Genomic DNA, 14465 nt, shown 5'->3' on the forward strand with positions numbered 1-14465 from the left:
TGGCCCAGAATTCTGCTGTCTCAGACTTGAAGGAAAGTGGAGATCTTTCTCAGCCAGTGCCTGCCTGGGGGCCTGGCAGGCCTCTTTGGTTCCTAAAGGAGCCCTACCTCCCTCCTCCACTACCCACCCTAAAACCCTGCCTGCCCCCTGGACCAGAGCGTAGAGGACAGAGTATGGAGTTTCCTGCAGGAAAGAGGATGAAGAGTTTCCTCCGGGCAGCCCATGGTGCTACCCCAAAACACACCAGTGCGTTCGTATAGTCACACCAAACATCAGCTGCTCCCTCCTCTGGGACAGCCGGTCCTCAGGCTGGCAACTGGGACACAGAGATGGTTAGGATGCAGCCCCAACCTTGAAGGAGCCTGCCGTCCAGTTGAAGGCACAGACTATGGTATTGGGATAGGGGTCATCCAAAGCCATCCTGAGTCCCCCTACCCTCGAGGCAGCTGGTGTGGTGAAAAGGGCACTGAAGTCACTGGCTCCAATGCTGCCTCTAGCACTTTCCGCAGACGGCTTCAATACAGCATGGCGAGAGCTACAACGGTGGCTGTTCAGGGCCCTGTGGGATCCCAGATGAGGGAGTTGGCTCTTGAAGGAAAAGTAGGAGTTAGCCGGACAGACAAGAGGGACGAGCGATACAGGCTGAAGTCACAGAGGCAAGAGAGTGTGGGGAAGGTTTTAGAAAGAAGTTTGGTCTGGTTGGAGAGAAAGGAGCAAGGAGGGTGGGGCAGGAAACAAAGCTGGGGTGGGGGGGGTGATGGGCTGATTTGGACAGAGCCTAGAATCCGAGGTTCAGGGGCTTGGACTGCGTCCTATAGGCCCTCAGGGGCCCTTAAAGGGCTCTGAGCAAAGCATGATGTAGTCAGACTCATGGTTCACAAAGGGGCTCTGGGATGGGGGTGGGTACCAATTGGAAGGAGAGAGTTCGGATGTAGGAGCCCAATTGGGGAGTTATTAGTCATCCAGACAGAGGTGATGAGGACAGCGGCCATCATGATGGACAAAAGGGGTCACCCTAAGGATCCCCAGGCTCCTTCCCCCTAGGAGGCAGCAGGGTAGCTTGGAGAGAGCACCAAATTTGGAGTCTTCACTTGTTGTATCCTTGGTCTGAGATACTCTTCCTCCATCTCTTTATTCTTACCCTTTCACTCTGTTCAAACACCACTTCCTCAGAGAGACTGTCTCAGACCATCAAAGCGGATGCCTCAGTTTCTCCCCATCTCATCCCCTGTGATTTCCTTTATTTTAATTTCACGATCTGTGATTCTATTGTTTATTCATTGTTCACATGTTTGTTGCAAGCTCCGTGAGGTGGCCCCTTTGTCCTGTTTACTTTGAATCCCTAACTCTGGGCACAGTGCCTGGCACAGAGTAGGTGCTTTTGATAGATCACATCATTGGCCTCAACGCCTTGCCTCTTCCTTTATTCATGCCCTCGCCATGAACTCTGCAGTGCCCTCTCACTGCGGGTGGGGTGTGCTGCCCCATCTCTTCATTTGAGCTTGACCGTGTGACTTGCTTCAGCCAGTAGCATAAGGTAGAAGTGGGGGCGAGCTGGCTCCAAGTTCTCTCCTGGGCCTCGAGAGAACGTGTGTATTTTTGCTTGTCTCTTACCTCTGCTATGGCCATGAAAAGGACATATCCAGGTCTCAGGAGAAGGAGGAGAGACACATGATGCACAGCTGCCCCCAGCCAAGCTCAGGCCAGATCAGCTGACCCACAAACCTATGAACATAAATGACTTATTTTAAGCCACTGAGTTTTGGGGGTGCTCTGTTATGTAGCATTTTTCTCTATCTGTAAAATAAAAGGGCTGGTTTAAGCATCTCCCTCCAAGGTCCCTGGTTCTCCTTTAAGCATGGCAGCTCCCAGCTTCCCAATCCTGCCCTCTCCACCTTTCCTCCTTCTCACACACGCCACCTCGCCTCAGCCCTCATGAATAACCATGCGGCATCCACTTTCACAGGGCCAAGTTCATAGCTCCTGAGAGCCCCACTTTCAAGGCTGCCTCTTTGCTGCTGCTTCCTCTTCTCCAGCTGCTTCACCAAAGCCCGGGGGCATGAGCAGCTAAAAACCCTCCCTGAGCTCTGATGTGCAAATCAGAGAGCCCCAGGAAGCCCCAGGAAAAGCCCTGTCCTTGCCAGGATGGCTGGTCCACAACCCAGGTGGGCCCGGGAAGGGTGGCTCGGCTGCATTTGGAATATGAGGGGCCATCTGAGCGGGGTGCAAGACAGAAGGGAGTCAGGGTCTAAGGTCATGGAATCCTACACCTGAGAGACCGTTTGGAACCAACCCCCGCCGCCCCCCCCCCCCAGCATCTGGGGAAACGGAGGCAGGAGGAAGTAAACAGACTTGTCCAAGTCAACCATTCAGTGGCAGAGTCAGGATTGGATTTCCTGACTCCCAGCCAGTGCTCCTTCCACTGCCCCCTGCTGGTCACAGGCAGGGTAGCTCACAAGGCAAAGGTTTGGAGGCTGGAATGGACTCCTTTATGGATTTTCTTTCCTTTTCTTCCTTCCTTCCTTCCTTCCTTCCTTCCTTCCCTCCTTTCTTTCTTTCTTTCTTTCTTCGCTCCCTCTCTCTGCCCCTCCCTCCCTCCCTCTCTCTCTCTTTCTGCAGCATACAGGATCTTAGTTCCCCAACCAGGGACTGAACCCACACCCCCTGCAGTGGAAGCCCTGAGTCTTAACCACTGGCCCGCCAGGGAAACACCATGTCCCGCCCATCCCTAGTTGGGGCCACCTACCATAGGCCAGATCTGTGCTGGGGGAGGGGCATCTCTAGTAGGTGCCAAGTCCTGTACTGGGGAGCTTATGCCAGGATCTGTGCTGGGGGAGCAACCAGGTGCCAGGTCGTGTGTGGGTTGGCTGAATACCTTACTATGTGCAGGTTCTGTGCCAGGTGCCACCTACTGGATGGCAGATGGACCGAGAGCTGTGACCGCCTCTGCCTCCCCGCCAGTCACTCTGCTCTGTGTGCCTCTCTCTCCAGGTCACTCGGTGGCCTCTCTGTCTCTCTCTGACTTTCTCTGGATATTTTGCCTTCATCCTATTGCTCTCAATGAGTTTCTGCCCTCTCTCCCTCTCCTGTTCTCTCACTTTCGTCTTTCCTCGGCCTCTTTATGTTTTCTCTTTTGTTCTATCTTTTCTCTGCCTCTGACCCTTTCTGTATCTTTCTGTCTGTGCGTCTGTCTGCCCGTCTCCTGTGTGCACATCTCTGTCTCTGTCTCCCCCCGTCCTGTGTCTCCGGGGCCCCTCACCACCACCTCTGACTCCACCTGGGTCTCTGGCTAAATCCACCTTTCTCTCTGGGGTTGTAGTCTTTCTCTCTTGCCCTTGCTTTTTATTTTCTTCTTTCTCTGTGCCTCTAGGTCTCTGTGACTCTAGCACTCTCTGTATCTCTGTCTCCTTTCCCAGCCGGTCTCCCTTCCCCTACCCACCTCCACACCCACCCCAAGGTTCTGTCCAACGCCTCCCCACTCCCCAGGTCCTGTTCTCTGCCAGCTACAATTACAAGTGCGTCTACTGAAGTGGTCCACCTTGATGGGTAACAAGAGGCTTTATGTTTGCAATCACGGACTGGAAATACTGAATTCCTTTTCAGCAAAGAAAGACAAGCACCCTCTTGGTTTATAAATATTAATTATAGGTACCTGGTAATGAGAGAACAGGGCAGCTGTTGGCTGTGATCTCTGATTGTTTGACTAATCCTAGAGACAGTTTAAACAAGACAGTTATTACCTGACAGGAAGAGGAATTAGGGTGCCGTTGTCCTTTCATAAGGATCAGCTTAGGAGATCGGCGAGAGATCTGGACTTACTGAGGATGTTAGGAGAGTGACCTTGGGCAAAGCCTCTTCCCCTTTCTGGGCCTCAGTTTCCCCTCTTGTTCTAGGATGCCCTTCTAGCTCTGACCTGTATGATGTGGAGGTGCTACTTTGGGAGGGGATCAGGCAGACCATTTCAGAGCGTCTGCCAAGCAGGAATCATGGACAAACAGAGGGAAGGCCCAGCTCAGGGGAGAGGAACCTTGGGAGTCATGGGGGGATGGGGGGAGCATCTGGCTCCTCTGGATCTTTGGGGTGATTCCTAGGTCTGTCCTGGTTTGAGTCAAACTCCTCCCAGGGCTTGAGGCAAAATATTGAGCAAGGACTGAGGCGTGTCCCATATTGCAAGTCAGAATTTCCAGACTTACCACCGGCTGGCCCAGGCTTCCAGGTACCTCAGTTTTACTTCCTGCAAAATGGGAGTAAAGAAGGATAACTTTATGCAGCTCTTCCTGATGCCAGAGTTAAAAGTTTATCTAAATTGAATCTGAGAAGTCCCAGACTGGGCATGCCTGCCAGAGGCCATTTCAACAATTGTCCTATTTCCAAGCTCACGTCTCAATTCAGTAGTTATTGACATCATTATGTGCAAAGCAGAGAAGCGATTCCTGATGCACAGCCAGGACAAAGGCTTGACGGAGGCAGAGGAGCAACATTGGGAGCAGGGAGTGTGCCTATAAGAGGTCCCTGCTCAAGGTCCCCGCATTGAGTAAAAGTGGGCTATTCCTTCTAGAATATGTATTTTCTAAAACTCCCTCTCCTCTGGGGAGATCAGTACATTTATAAAACACTAAGGCGTTTATCACCTCTGGGGAACACAGGTCAGCCTGCAGGAGAGCCGTCGTGAAATATGTGTTTCCCATTTGGCAGAAGAAGGACCCAAGCTAGGAGGCGTCCTTGTCTCTTACCCGAGACCATGCAAGTAGAAAGTAACTGAGCTGGGAATCAAACCCTGGTCTGCGATCCCAAAACTCAGCTCCAGGTCATTACTGGGTTCCCAGCCCCATCAGCCTGCAACTCATCCAAGGGGCATGAGACCCCGGCAGGCATCCTTGGAGGCTGGAACCGGCCTCTCCTCCTCTAGGATCCTACCCTCCCATCATCACAGCGGAGCCCAGGCTGGCCCATGGAAGGTGCTCACAAATGTTATTGATCGAATGTTCTTCAAGGTTCCGGTCATGTTTCCGCCAGTCACTCCTTGCCTGGTAGTTAAAAGAGCATGAAGCTGAATTCAAATCCTGGCTCCACCGCGTGTGTGTGAGACCTTGGGCAAATTACTTAACCTCTCTGTGCCTCAGTTTTCTAACCTGTAAAATGGGAATGATATTAGGACTTCACTGTTGTGTAGTAAGCGCTATATAAGCATTGGCTGTTATTATTAATAATCACCTCCTGTCATCTCTCTTTCCAGAGCCTCTGAAGGCAGTTTACCCAATCTCATATAAAGGCAAATGTGGAAGGAACATCAGACTGCTCTCCGTTACTGTGTGGTGAGGGAGGTTGGGGACAGAGTCTGGCTCAACTCCAGCCCCAGAGGCTGGGCGGGAGCCACCTCCACTGCCTTCAGCCTCCTGCAGACCTTGATCTGTGGAAAGGCCCTGCAGGCCCCATCCTGGTTGACCCTGAACAGAGCCGAGGGCTCTGCTTTGCCCTCGGCTCTATGCTTTGCAGCAAACTCCTGCCACAATCCTGCAGGACTGAGAGGGGTGGAGGCGACAACTCACTTAAAAAAAAAAAAACCAACGTTCTGAGTGTCCCCAAGGTCCCCCTTGTAGGCTCAGGCCCAACTAAGTGCTTCTCTGGAATCATTTTAACTCCAAGTACAGACGCCACTAAGCGGGTCCTGAGGGAGCCGTGGGCTGGGCTTGCACACGAATCAGAGCACAGCCGGTCCAGGCGGCAAGGCAGGCGGCTGTCAGCAGAAAGAAGCTGAGCGGCCTTCCAACTGGTCCCTGTGTTTTCTATTCTCACCTTCACCTTCCCAGCATCTCAACAATGCTGGCCCATCTTAATCTTTCATGCGGCCCAGACACACATCAGACACTCTCTAGCCCTCCGAGAGGAGTCAAGACTGGCTCAAGGGCTGAGGTGAGAGCCCATTTTCCAGCTGGGCTGCTCAAGGCTCCAGCCCCTTCACCCCAGGTCTTCTTGACACTTCCCCGGACATTCGCAGCATCAGCAAAATCTGTGTCTGCAGCTCCCTCACATCTGTGCTCCCCTCCCATCCTCCTTCCTTCCAGCCCCCACCCACCCCCTCCTCCCCACTGTGCCAGACATAGACAAGAACCACTTCTGCCTGCAGCCAAAGCCCTCACAGCTCCCCCTAAAGATTTCCAAGAAAATCTTCCTACAGATTCAAAAGGAGGCCATGAGCTCAGAGCCAGTCATTCAAATGTTCCACCTGAATTCATCCTTCTTCGCATTCCATTAACCAACTTTGTCATCTGCGGCCAGTATCTTGACCCCTTTGAGCCTCAGTGTGCTCCTCTGTAAAATGGGGGAAATGATGGTACCTCATAGGGTACAGTACCTCATGGTCACTCATCAGGAGAGTGAGGGGCAGTGAGAAGATGTACATAACAGTGTTTAGTCGAGTGGCTGGCACATGGAGAAAGTGAGCCATCCTTGGTAGCTGTTAACATATATATTTTTATTTCACTGAGTACACGCTATGTGCCAGGCCCTGGAGCCACACAGCTGAACTCAACAGGCATCCCTGTTCTTGAAGAGCTCACTCAGGCATGGAAGAGAAAGAAAGAAACAGAAATGATGATATGGTGGGATATGTTTTCATAATAGAAGAATGTGCAAGTTACAGGGAAGCCTAAAAAAGGAAGATGTTGAGGGACGGATGTGGGCATGCTTGGATGGACTTTTGAAGTCTGAGTAGGAGCTCACCAGGCAGCCCAAGGTAGGAAAGGCATTGCAGGCAGATGGAAGAGCATATGCAAAGACTCAAAAGCAAGAAACATCATTTTAAGGCCAAAGCCTTAGAGAAGGAGAGGCCCGGAGACAAGACAGAACGGGGGATTAGGGGTCAGTTCTGGACTCACCCTGACAGCTCTGAGTTCGCAGTAAAGGGAGACTTTTAAGCAGGAAAGTGACATGATCACACTCGTGTCTTAAGCTGCGTTCACGTTCAAGCTTGCAGGGTTTACATAACTTTTCCTTTTCTTCTCGAGCATTTATCCAGCCTAGAAATTCGAGAGCAAGCACTTTCCCTTATTTCTATTCAACCTGAAAGCGGCAGTCGAATCCAGCTCGCATGGTATTGAAATGCAGGTGGCCTGCGCAACAGTGTTGCTAAAATTACCAAAACTAACCACAGCCAGGGAAGGGCCATTATCGGAAACAGATTTTATTACCATGGAAACCAACAGATAATGCCAAGTCCAGTCATTTTTATTCTCTGAAAAGAGAGAGAGACAAGGGGAGAGAAAAAGAGAAACAGAGAAAGCAGCAGGAGAGAGAAAGCTATTGAAAGGAAGCGAGAACCCGGAGCAGACTAGAAGCGGACAGAGAAAGCAGGGGAACCTGCCTGAAGGTTTCATGCCACACATGCCTCCTGACCGGCCATCCAGCTCAGGTCACATTGACGGAACTCATACTACATGCCGCAAGCTGGCAGGAAGCAGCCAGAAAGGACTCTGCAGTGTGACTTCCACTCCTGGTCCAAAATGCAGAAAAAGCTGTAAATGCCCCCAGAAAGAGCTGGCCCGGGTATATTTCAAGGCACTTCTGATGATCTCCACTAAGAGCATCAGATTTGGGGTCGGAAGACCTGCTTAGAGTTCAGGCTCTGCCCGAAGTGGCTTGTGACCTTGGAGAAGGTCACAGAAATTCTCAGAGCCTCAGTTTCTTCACATGTCCCAAGAGGGAGCTCCTGGGTTGGTTGTGAGGATCCGGTGTGCATGGCTGCCAAAACACTTTGTAACTGTAGAGGGCTGTGCCCACAGAAGGCCCTGCAGACCCCATGATTCCTACATGTCTCTCCTTTGTTCCCTGATTTGAAGGGCTCTTTCATCCATCACGAAGTGCCCTGGTCCATGCCCTGGTCCTGATCCACCCCCCGCCCACATAGCTCCAAATGCTGAGGGATGGGGTGCAGGAGGCCCTGCTGAGAGCTCTTGGATGTCCAGGGAACAGTGTGGGTTTGTCAGCAGGACTGAGATGAAACATCCACCCCAGGAGAAAGGGAAAACCAAAGACAGAGGGAGAGGAGGTGGGCAGACAAATGAGGTACACCAGGACACCCTGGGGAGGGAGAGACTGTAAATATGCTAGGATCCTGGCGAAGCCGTGAGTAGGAGGTTTTAGCTGTCAAAACAGATAGTCAGGGAGAGGGCAGTTCAAAGGAAGCCACAGAATATATGAAAACACCGGTAACCACACATGCACATATGCAAACATCATCAAATTTTTGCTACTCAAAGTGTGCCTCACCTGGGAATTTGTTAGAGATGCAGGCTCTTCCCCCGGACCTCCTGGCTATTCACTTCTACACGCAAGAGATGAGAGGCTCTGGTCTAAGTCACTTCCCTTCTCTGAGTCTCAGTTTCTTCGTCTATAAAATAGGAATAATCATACCCTCCCAACCACATGGGGCTGCTAGGAGGATTAGAGGGAAAAAAAAAAAAAACATGTGAATAGATCACTTTGAAAAACAAAAAGCACCGTATGAGTGTAAGATAGTGTTCTGTTGTTATGTAGTTATTACTATTATATACGGGGAGCCCAGCCTCCCAGGGTAACAAGGCACTTTCATAACAAAATGACTTGATTAGACTGTTCTCTTAAAAACGCTGCTCCCCAGCTAACGTTTTTCCTATCCACATGCCTCTTCTTGCAGCTGCATATTAAATCTTCATGCCATCAGCACTTGACTGAATTTGTAGAAACAAAATGGAAGAGGGAACTCAGGCATGAATTAGCAGTTTAAGACAGGAATGAGATTACGATAAAATCCCCACTCTCTCCATCCATCAAAATGTAATAAGAATAGAAAACTAATGTGAAAAATCAACATGACCTATTGCTTCGAGCCTGTCATCGCCATCCTTTATGATCGCGCCTTGCAAGATGCAAGCAACTCATTTCGCTGTAAGCGTCACGCTTTCCATAGGAGACGTAAACCGTGTCCGAGACAGGCAGACATTTGGGCAGATCCCTCTGGGGGAAACAGGAAGGGACCAAATGAGACGCGGTTCCCTGACTTTCCAAGTCGTGGAGAGCAAGAATGAATGGGGGTGACTCGAGCTGAAGGGTGCTTTGTTTTCTTTTTGGCTGTCTATGGATGGGGAAGCTCCAGCCCTGTCAAAGGATAGTGGCTCCTGTCCTAGAGGTCCAGGAAAGGACATTTCCAAAGTTCCAAATGTCTCCAGGAGCCCCTGCTCAAGACCCAGCCTCACACCCTCGCTGCTGGCAACCTGGTCAGCTGCATGGGCACCCCAGGATACAGAGCAGGTTCCTGGAGGGGCGTGGTTCTATCATTGGTCCCTGTGTCAGCAGATGAGGGACAGATGTGCTCAGAGAGTCAATAGGACTTGCACAAGGACACACACCAAATGAGGGTTAGACTCCAGGTCTGCGGACTCCTTATCCAGCATTCCTTGCATGGCACCCCGTTGCCAGCTATGTGCCAGGACTGAGCTTGGGCTGGAGGTATGTGAAACAGGAGCAGAGGCTCCTGCCCTCAGGGAGCTCACAGCCTCGCTCCCATCCTGAGCTCCTTCCCTCCAACCCCTTCCCCCTCCACTCTGCCCTGGTCACCCTGGCTTCCTACTGTTCCGTAAAAGCACTGACTTTTTCCCAGTCGGAGCCTTTGAACATGCTCTTCCTTCACCCAGACTGCTTTCCCCCTCACTGTTCATTGAGACAACTCCCCATCCTTCAAGTCTCATCTGAAATATCAGCTTCTCAAGGAAGCCCTCCCTCCCAGACATACCTTCACCCTACACCCTTTCCTCTGCTTCATGGCCCTTGGTTAATTCACTGTCACATCAGTGCTATTCCCCTGTAGCATATTTCTCAATAGTAATTAAATCATCGTTTGTTTTAATGTATTTAATAGTAATTAAATCAAAATTATTTAATATTCATCACTCTCAAGGCAGAGCAAACTATAAAGGTCTGGGACCACTCTGCTGTGTTTACTGTTGTGTTCCCTAGCACCTCGCATAGCACCTGGCATGTATCCATCCATTCATTCAAAACATTTTTATTGAGCACCTAGTATGTGCCAGGCATTGACAGCATGCCAGCTCTCGTGGGGGCTTCACTCCAGTGGAGGAACACATACAATAAACTAACTAATGAATGTCAGGTGGTGAGGAGTGCAAGAACTGAAACAGAGCAGGGCACTCGAAGCTTATATCTGATATGCTGGAATCCTCTTTGAGAAGGGGACACCCGAGCAGAGCCTGGAATGGGCCACACAAATTCTTAAAGGAACAGCCTTCCATGCCGCAGGAGCGGTAACTGCAGATGCTCTGAGGCTGGTTTGTGCTTGGCACATTCCGGAGACAGGAGGGAGGGGCCTGTGGAGGAGGAGGTCAGGGAGGTGGAGAGCCCAGTGGGGAGGATTTGGATTCTACTCTGTGTGATGGGGGAAGCCTTGGAGGCTTGCGGGCAGAGGAGTGACGTGATATGACTTCAGCTCTAAAAGGACAGTTCCAGGTGCTGTGCAGAGACCCACAGCAGGGGTCAAGGGCAGGAGCAGGGGGGCTCATTAAGAGGCTGTTGCAACCATCCAGGTGGGAGATGGTGGTGGCTTGCACTGGAAGAGCAGCGGTGGGGGAGGGAGAAGAGCATGGATTCCGGATGTAACCTGAAGATGGAGCTAACAGGGTTTGCTAATGGATGGAAAGTGAGGTATGAGAGAGGGAGAGGCGTCAAGGATGAAAGGTGCCTAGAATTTTGGCCTGAGCACCAGGAAGAATGCAGTTGCCATGAACCAATAAATTGCCTCTTATGCTGAAGCCCATTTGAGTTGGAGTTTTATCACTTGAAAATTTTTTTAAAACCTTGACTAATTCAGAGACTAACAAGTAGGCCAGAGGTAGCAGGGTAGGGAGTGGAGAGGAGGAGACAGATGGGAGAGATAAGGGAAGGCGCCTGCTTGGATGTAGCAGAGATGGGGTCTCAGGATGGAACTAGAACGACTCTGGGGTTTCCAGCCCAGGTGCTTGGGAGTACGGCAGCCTCACTAATGGGACGTACAGGCTCAGACCAGTGTTCGGCTTTTCCTCTTTAACATCTTAACTTTTAGGTAGCAGCTGCTGGAGCTTTGGAGAGAGCCCAGGACTGGAGATAAAGCATTTGTTGCATACCTTCAATGAGCCAAGCACAGGGCCAGGCTCACCGTGTACAATTTTTCCAACCGTGACAAAACGCTAATCAGATTAGTATGCCATTTGACAGATGAGGAAACAGAGGCTTACAGAAGTTATGGGGCTTGCCCAAAAACATACAGTTAGAACTAAAGATTTGGGAACCACCCAGGAGAAACAAAGCCCTTTGCCTCTAGGTTTCATTATGAACCCCCGGGATGGAGGTCCAGAGACTTAGGGTCCAGCCCTGGCTCTGCCACTTTCTCCCGTGTGACCTTGGGTGAGGTCGCATCCCACTTCGCGCTCGGCTTTCCCGTCCGGGAAACGCCAAGATTGGGCACAATAATGTCCCCAACTCATTACAACCCACATCCCCGCAGCTCTGCTCGGGCTTCGAAGAACCAGGGTAGGCAGAAGCGATGTTTGCCACATAGGTTGAGCACCTACTGTGCGCGGCACCTTCTCCTGGGACGAGACCAGAGGAAGGAGGGGCTGTGACCTTGCCGCGGTCTGCGGTCTGATGAGGACTCCCGGAGTGGTGGGGGCTGGGAGCGCAGGGCCGCAGCAAACAGCTCCGCAGGGAGACACCGGGGAACCCAGCCAAGCTCCTGCGCACGAAGGCTCACAGCATATGGTCTGCATTTCATACATCATTTACAAGGAGCCGCAGCCATTTTGCAAAGTCTCTTCCTGCTCCCAGAGCATTTGGGCTTTGGTTTCTGTCTTTGCTGATCCAGCTTCTGCCCTTGACACTGTCCGCTTCCACCACCACCAGTCACCACAGACAGTATTTTCCTGTTAGTTTGGGAGATCCAGGTCGAAGTGAACTGAGTCGCTTCCCCGTGATGGACTCGATAATGTAAAGAGTGTGTGTGATTCAGGTCCTGGGAGATGGGCCTGGCAAAGGTAAAGCAGCATGTGAGGGAGGCCAAGGATGTCTGGGAGGGCACCCTGAGCGGTGAGCACCAGGGCGTGGAGGGCACACGGAGTCACGTAAGTAACGCTCGCATGGGACCCGCTGAGCAACGCCGACACTGCCAGAGTAAGGTCTCCACTCGGAGCTACTATGACACAGCAGTGTGGAAAAATGCCCACGGCAGAGTCCACTGCCTCTGTTAAGTTACGCTTTAGCAAGCACATCGCTGTGACAGAACAGCTGGGGAGATGCGAGTAATACCACCGTCAGGGAGCCCTAGAAATGCGGGCCATGTGCAGGTGGGGCAGGCCCGTGCCTGGTTCATGGTTCTCTCCAGAGCTTGGAACATAGTATGTGCTCAGTGAATAACTGCTAAGCAAATGAATGGATGACCTGAGTGAACAGCCTGCACCCACATGCACCAAGTGATGGGCCCCACGTGGCGGAGGGCTCCTCCCAGAACTGCTCCCAGGACCCGCCCAGGACTTCAGGGACCCCAGATACGATGGAAACGGGTCATCTGCCCCAAAGAGAGGAAAAAACCCATCTCTCCTTCTTGCTCACTCTCTCTCTTCCCCTTTCAGTCTCTGGCTCTGCGGCTGGAAGAAAACAAAGAAGGGTCCCCTCGCCCATGCTAGGACCTTCTCCCCAAGCCCGGAGCTTCCCAGTGTGCAGGTTGTCTACCCTCCGCCATCCTTCCAAAGCTGGACCAACAACTTACCGCCTAGGACAAGGGGAAGAGGGGAGCTCTGGGCTTCCACCCCACCCCTTAGGCTTATTTCCTAAACAGCTACCGTGGCCACGGAGCCTGCTGGACCAATGTCAGCCTCCAATCTGGCAGAACGCACACACATCCCCTCCCTGTCCTGGGGTGCCCATCCCCAGGCTGAACCCAAGGGGGATGAAGATGGCCCAGGGAATCCTGAGCAACAGAGCTGCTGGCCTGAATGAACCTTGAGCCTCATGCAGATTCTCATTCTCTCCTAATTCTTTCATTCCATAGAGTTATGGAAGATCTGCCCTGTTCCAGGCACCTTGCCCAGAACTGGGGTGGGTCCCACAGGGGCCACGCAAAAAGTTCCCTGTCCTTGTGGAGCTGACACTCCAGTAGAAAAGGGAGCCAGTAAACCACCAGCCAACCGAAGAAATAAGACTATTTCAGGTGGTGATAAGCACAACAAAGGCAACACGAGGTGAGCTGGGTTTTCCGTTTTTTGCCCTGAAATCGACTCCGTTCTCAGACCCCCACACCTGCTCTGTGCTCTGGTGTTCGAGCCCTGTGGGCTGCATCCCAGGGCTCCCTTGCTGGCGGCTTCTAGGATTCGGACAAGGAACCGGGCAGGAAACGAGGGCACCAGAGGAGAGAGGTACGGTGTTTCTTCTCCTGCTCCCTCCGTGCCTTGCGGCCTGGGTCTGCAGGGCTGATCCTTCTCTGACAGAGCCTCCAGTGTCTCCAGGCTCTGACAGCACCCCTTCCTCCAGGGGCCCCAGGTCCCTGGGTGCTAACAGCTTCCCTCAGTTGCTGGTCACCAGATTCCCTTATACTTGTCGCATCTCTTCAGATTCCCAGCTGAACGTGACTTGCCCTTCCTGCTGGGGCCCTGACTGATACAGGCAGATGTGACAGAAGGTGCTGGGAGATAGGGGTGGTCGGGGAAGCGGCGGGTTCAGGCCCGGGTTGTTCAAGGAGAAGAGCAACAGTCAGTGTGGCTGGGATGTACTAGGTGAGGGGGAGACAGAGAGAAGGTGAAGTCAGGGGTGACATTCATAGTATTCAACAACTGGCCTGGCACAGGCATCATCCAGCCGGAAGAGACTCCCAGCTATAAAGGGCTGTCACACCTGCTGGACACGAGTCCTGGGTGATCAGACAGGTGGGCAGGGGTGGATCAGCCAGGATCCCAGCAGGACAACGATGTTGCACGTGAGCTGGCTCACGTGAGGACAGTTTAATAAAGGGACTCTTTAAACAGGTGTGTGCAGGGACATCACAAGGATGGTACAGATCTCTAGGACTGCAAGAATCCCCAGCAAGGGGGTGCAGGAGAGAGCAGTTGCCAGATGCAGACAGAGCTGTGGAGAGAGGAATGGAACACACCCAAGCTGCAGTGGCCCCACGGGGAGAGCACCAATGACATCAACACCCAGCCTCACTCTCTCCCTCCCCCCACCCTCCTGTTGGTGACACCCACTGGCCATGGCCACCCAGGAGCCAGAGAACATCCTTATGGATCACCCTCCTAGATCTAGAACAGTGTGGAGAAGAGTGAAGCCTGGATCTTAGGAGACAAATGGGAAATCTCCAGCTCTCTGATAGGTAAGACCTTGAAAGTCACAGTAAGAGGTTTGGATTTCCGGCTAAGCAGAGTGGAAGAATACTGGGAATGAGAGTGATA

Source organism: Balaenoptera ricei, chromosome 1 (assembly GCF_028023285.1).
Source record: "Balaenoptera ricei isolate mBalRic1 chromosome 1, mBalRic1.hap2, whole genome shotgun sequence".
In the NCBI taxonomy this organism is placed as follows: Eukaryota; Metazoa; Chordata; class Mammalia; order Artiodactyla; family Balaenopteridae; genus Balaenoptera; species Balaenoptera ricei.